This window comes from Pogoniulus pusillus, chromosome 17, assembly GCF_015220805.1.
Source record: "Pogoniulus pusillus isolate bPogPus1 chromosome 17, bPogPus1.pri, whole genome shotgun sequence".
In the NCBI taxonomy this organism is placed as follows: domain Eukaryota; kingdom Metazoa; phylum Chordata; class Aves; order Piciformes; family Lybiidae; genus Pogoniulus; species Pogoniulus pusillus.
In genome coordinates this window covers 4428141-4434144 of record NC_087280.1, presented here as the reverse complement: position 1 = coordinate 4434144, position 6004 = coordinate 4428141, and positions in this window count along the sequence as shown.

The following is a 6004-nucleotide window of genomic DNA, read 5'->3' as shown; positions in this document are numbered from 1 at the left end:
CACAACAGCGGGAGGGGGCGGAGGGACCTAAGATGGCGAACGGCTCCCCTTAAAGGGGCCGCGGCCGGCGCGCGACCGGCGCGCGCAGGGGTGGGGGCGCCTCCCGCGCTTGCGCCCCTCGCGCTGCGCCCCTCGCGCTGCGACCCTCGCGCTGCGCCCCTCGCGCTGCGCCCCTCGCGCTGCGCCCCTCGCGCTGCGCCCCTCGCGCTGCGCCCCTCGCGCTGCGCCCCTCGCGCTGCGCCCCTCGCGCTGCGCCCCCTCGCGCTGCGCCCCTCGCGCTGCGCCTCTGCTTCGGCTTGGCGGCCGCAGAGCGGCATCAGGCAGCAGTGCCGAGGGCAAGAACTGCAGCGAGGCCACAAAAGGTGGCTCCGTACGAGACCGACGTTCCGAAAGGGCAGCAGGCTCACTGGCCGCGTTGCTCTGCTAACCCACTGCTAGCAAAGGGTTCAACGCTGCAGTGCTGGACTGTGAGAGATGCTCGAATGTACTGACCCCTTTTGGAAGAGGAATTGAACCTGCCTGCCAGTGCCTGTGTTATCTGCACCAGGCATGGCAGGTGGGGAAACGAAATGTCCATTAAGGAGAGCAGAGTGCAGTGTGCAAGCAGGGCATTTTGTCCAGTGCGAAGAAAGAGCAGCTCCAGTGAAGTAAACCCCATGGCGCCTGTTGCCCGAGCTCCTAAGTGAGGGAAGTGCCAGCGTTGGCACTGTTGGAGCATTTTTCATGCATCCAAAAGAGCATGGACATTGCCAGTGGAGAAAGTTTAGGCTCAAGGTGAGGAGAAAGTTCTTCCCTGAGAGAGGTCATTGACACTGGAATGGGCCTGCCTGGGGAGGTGGTGGAGTCGCTGTCCCTGGAGCTGTTCAAGGCAGGACTGGACGTGGCACTTGGTGCCATGGCCTAGCCTTGAGCTCTATGGTAAAGGGTTGGACTTGATGATCTGTGAGGTCTCTTCCAACCTTGGTGATACTGTGATAAAAGGAAGGTGACTTAGGAATCTTCTTACAAGATGTGCTTGGTCCCCACAAGCTGCACTTCTACTGAAACCATAAGGAGGCTGTAGCCAGGTGGGGTTGGTCTCTTCTCCAGGCAAGCAGCAACAGAAGAAGGGGACACAGTCTCAAGTTGTGCCAGAGGAGGTCTAGTCTGGATGTTAGGAGGAAGTTGTTGGCAGAGAGAGTGATTGGCATTGGAATGGGCTGCCCAGGGAGGTGGTGGAGTCACTGTGCCTGGAGGTGTTCAAGAAAACTCTGGATGGGGCATTTGATGCCATGGTGTAGTTGACTGGATAGGGCTGGTGCTAGGTTAGACTGGATGATCCTGGAGGTCTCTTCCAACCTGCTTGCTCCTGCGATTCTATTCTGGCAGCAAGACAAAGGTAACACCCACCCAGTATTTGCTGCCCTGTTTATGCATAAGGTTCTCTCTAGCACGGCCAGGATCCAGTGCTTCATTCAGAAGGCCTTGCTTGCTGTCCTTGCTTTCTAGTCAAACCAAGCCCCTCCTCCCCCTGTTTCTTCTGGCATCACCCTGTCTTCTTTCTTGATCTTTCCTTTGTTCTCTTACTCCTCTGTAATCTTCCACTGTTCCTAGAAATACCTGTCATTCCTGACCTGCTCTCCCCTCCTCGGTGCACTTGCTCAATAGCTTCTGCTTGTTCCTTTGCCAGTAGATCTGCATCTCGGGTGGAAATGAAGCTACCTGTGTTATTGGGATCTTAGCACTGTACAGGACTAGTCTTGTGAGAGCAGTTGAGTAACAATCAGTTTTATTTCCACTGTTCTGTTTCCATGGTAGCAGAGTTAGGGCTTTTTCCTCCTACAACTTTGGGAAGTTAAATCCAGAACCAGTTCCTGGATACCATGGAGATATGAAGTCTTTTTTTCAGCTTTCTTTTCAAGTCCTTCTGTGCTCATGGATGAAACTTCCCAGTCTTGCAAGCAGTATCAGACCATTTTCTGTAGCTGAAAATTGTGTACCCAGATGTGCTCCAAGTTGGGCTACAACTATTAAGATGGGGTTTTTTTGCATTGAATTCATGGCATTTATGGTGTGATATGTCTTTCAGTTTCTGCTTTGTAATGTGCTGGTTATGCTATATGTATACCAGAATTCTGTGACCTGCAGTGTTTTAAAAGTGTATCTAGATTATCAAAAACACCATGAAGAGCTGATAGAAGAAAAGTCTGTGTGAGAGGTTTGATAAAAGATTAATGATGCTATTTAAAAAAACCCTTACAAATACTTTAGTACTGCAATGTTACAGTTTCAGTGTTGAACCTAACAAACACAGCCACCTGCTCTGATTTTCTATATTAACTTTTTCTGCTTTAACGACACAGTCCCTATTTTGTTACAGACTCACAGCAATTGGCATTCAGGAAGCACTCCTGAGTTTCTTTTAAGCATCTATCTTTGATAACTGAGAAGGATGAAAAGGATGCACAAAAGGGCTAGGACTTCATGCTTGGAGAGGAGACAAGTGCTGTTATGCAAGGCCCTGCGATAGGGTTACAGTTTTATACAAGCAGGGAACAAAAGGGGCTCACGGGGACGATGGCAAAGGGTGCCTGGAAGAGAAGGAGGAGTGGAGAGGCTGCAGTCAGTCTTTTGAATTGGCAGAGGACTTGTGTGGGCTGGACTCACATTGCCTCAGATGGCAATATCAAGCAAGGAGAAAAAGATAAATGCCAAGTGTTCCTCTAAGCATGGCTCCTGAAGAAAAGAAAATAGAACAGTGCCTGGCATTCTTCCTTGCAGTGCTGCCTCATTGCTCTCATGCATGGAAAGCTGCCTGATAGTGGGCACTGGTCTTTGTCAGGCTCCTATGCAATGAAATACTCTTGGTTCCGTATGGAATGCTTGAAAAGCTGTTGGATATCACCAGTCCTTGTAACTTTAAATCCACAGATTTCCTCTGGAATAAGGTGTGGGCCTGTGATGGCATCTCATACCAAGCATGCCAGTCAAATGGCATTTAGAAAAGAAGATGGAATCAAGTAGTAAGATGCCATCAGAAGTTGCCCCTCCTCCTCCCTTGGGAACAGAGGCAGGAAATTCTAGCTCTTTGCCTGTGCAGGAGGAAGGATGGCTCCCTGAAGTGACGACAGGCAATGCAGTTCCCAGGAGTGTGGGAGCAAGGCGTGCAGCAAGCAGGTTGTAACAAGCAGCTTGAAAACTGGCTGCAATTTCAATAGCTGGCTTGGCTGAATTGGGCTGAACTGTCTCTGGTACGGCTTTGTTGCTTAGATCTGCATATTTCCTGATGTGAACAGGTAGCTTGACTGCTGAGATGTGCTTTTGTCTTTAACAGGTTTAAGCCTTTTTGAAATTCTTCAAAGAAGGTTTATTCAGCATTTCACAACGTTCAGGTGTGACTACCATCACGGCAGTATTTTCAGAGAGGGCTACAAAGGCATCTTGCACTTCACTGCTTTTGAGAAAGTGCAGGGATCAAAGGCTGGGGTCAGCTACAGCATAAGAGTGACTCAGTTCTCAAATGCAGAATGTAAGTGTGCTAGAGAGATACTCACTGGATAGTTTGTGAACTTGGTCTCTAGCATTCAGTCTAAGTCTCCATCGTGGCACAGACCACATGGGCTGTCTGCCTGACTGTGGTAAGTGGTCTGAGGAATTGTTTTTCAGACTGAAAGTGTAGAGGCAAGTGTGCAAGCAGACACAGTTACATCATTTGCCCTTCAGTTTAAATATGACTGATTCCACACACCATAGACAGTGTGAGTTAAATTCTGTGGGCACAGTGCACTTTGCATTGATGCAGCTGGCTCTAGGCTGTGATAAACCACTGATCTAGACAAGCCTGAAGACAATTCACAAGCAGTAATAATTTCCATTTGCAGGCCTGCATGGGAAAAGTAAAACTGTAATCTTGCTTTTGGGACAAGCATTGCAGTAAATGTAATAGAAATGAGTTAACTGAATTGAAATGAATTAGGTAGTAAAGAACAATCTCATGTTTTTCACCATCTCTTGGTGATCATAAGCTCATATGACATCTTCCATTCTGTTCTTCTGTTCTTTGGACTCTTTTCTACCAAACTGCAAATAGCACCTTCTCCCTTCTCACTCCCCCATCATTACATTTTCTGTGTGAGCTCTTTGGCAGCTCCAGTCAGCTTGTTTTTCAAGATCTAGAGCCTGAAAAATGGCTTCAGTGTAACATTACTTCCCCTTTGGCAGCAGAGCCTGTTAACAAAGCCCTTCTGTCTCCCCACCTGCAGGCATGCAGTCCGGTCCCCACGCTGCCACACTCCCTTTCCAACTGGACCAGTGCAACTCTGTGAAGAGAGGGTGATGCTTTTTTATTCACAGAAAGCTGGACAGCACTGCAGAAGTGAATGGGGGATGGGAACTTCTAAAGTTAGACCTGCTGTAAAGGAAAGGTCTGTGAAATTTCAGAGCACAGTTTGATGAGATTTCCCTGTCTGCTCTAGTGTCAGCTTCGGCAGCCTTCTCATGATTCCTCTGTCCCCCTAACCCTTCTTCACATGGCAGTAATAAAGGTACCCATGCAAGTATTTGTGTAACCATGGAGACCAAGAGGGAGCAGATTATGGTGAAAAATAACTCAGAGAAAAAAAGTTGCATTTTAAACCTGGATTTTTTTCCCCAGCTTGTTCACCGGATGACTCTCAAGAGAATGTGCAACAACCTATGTGTCATGACTGTGCATGGGCAGAAATTATCAGTGGGCAAGTATGGGTTGTTCATTTGCTTTCAGGAGAAATGCTCCCTAGACTTCACCTTCCAAGAACTTGGAATGTGTTTCACGTTACCTGAGAGTCACTGTTTTCTGCCTGATCTTGACTAACAACATAAGCTAGCTCCTCAGGTTGCTTCTGTGATCAGTCATCCTGGAGGGACACCTCAGTCTGTTAAATATACAGGGCCCTAAATGAGCAGTTTAGGTGTTTGACCTGGTGAGCTCTCCTGTGTCTGTACTGTTCCCGTTCCCTGCCGCTCTCAGCCAAATGCACACCCGGTTTCTTACAGATTTCTGATCACTGCTTGCTGTTGACTAAAGCTGCCTGTATCTCATGAATGATGGAAGACATGCAGTCTTTCAGACCATTTCCACTAGTATGAATTTAACATGGTGTAAACAGATACTGTATAAACTGTCATCACCTGCTTGTTGCTTTTTGTTCCAAATTCATGGTAAAAGTCAGCACCTGAGAGCTTTTGTGCTCACTGTACTGTGTCCTGCCCATTCCTTGCACAGACTGCCTGGATTGCCTTTTCCCTTTTACAGTATCCACTTCAAGCCATTTGACAGTTGTCTCACCCTAGCTATTTACATTTGTGTTCTACCTAATAAAGTGTTTCAGAAAGAAAACAAAATATATTGAAGCTGATGTAAAGAGAAGACAGTAAGTCGGTGATGGGAGGGAAAAAACGTAATCAGGTGTTCTCACACATTGGCCTGGGTGCCTGTGCCTGTGTCCCCATTACACGATGGGTTTGGTTTGGCTTCATGTTGGCTGTGTGGTGGCACACCCCGGAGGCACAGGGACTTGAGGTGTTTCTGCAGGGTGTGGTGGGCCTTCCCTGCCTCAGACACTAGCTACTAGTCATTGTCAGAGTTCCTGATATAAAGTTCAGCTGAAGAGTTCTTGGGGAAAATATCTTTAAAATAGTTCAGTTTTGTACCTGATATTGATCTATTTCTTTTGGAAAATGGATACATCTTAAAAGACATCCCCCAGACTCCCTAAAAAAAACTGAGCTACAGTCACCAATCAGTTAGTAGCTGCCTTTGCTTCTGGAAAACAGCACTACCAAACTCTTCTCTTGGTGCCACCTGTAGCTACTATGAGCTGCTTCAAGATTTAATGGCCCTGTTTGTTCACACACCTTTTAACAATGATTTTTGTGGTTTACTGGTGGTGAACCCTCCTAGACAGAGAGGAAGGAAGGCATTGCAGTTCAAGCACATACTCTTTAGATGAAGAACCTTGCCTGGATTCACTTTATCATAGCAGGA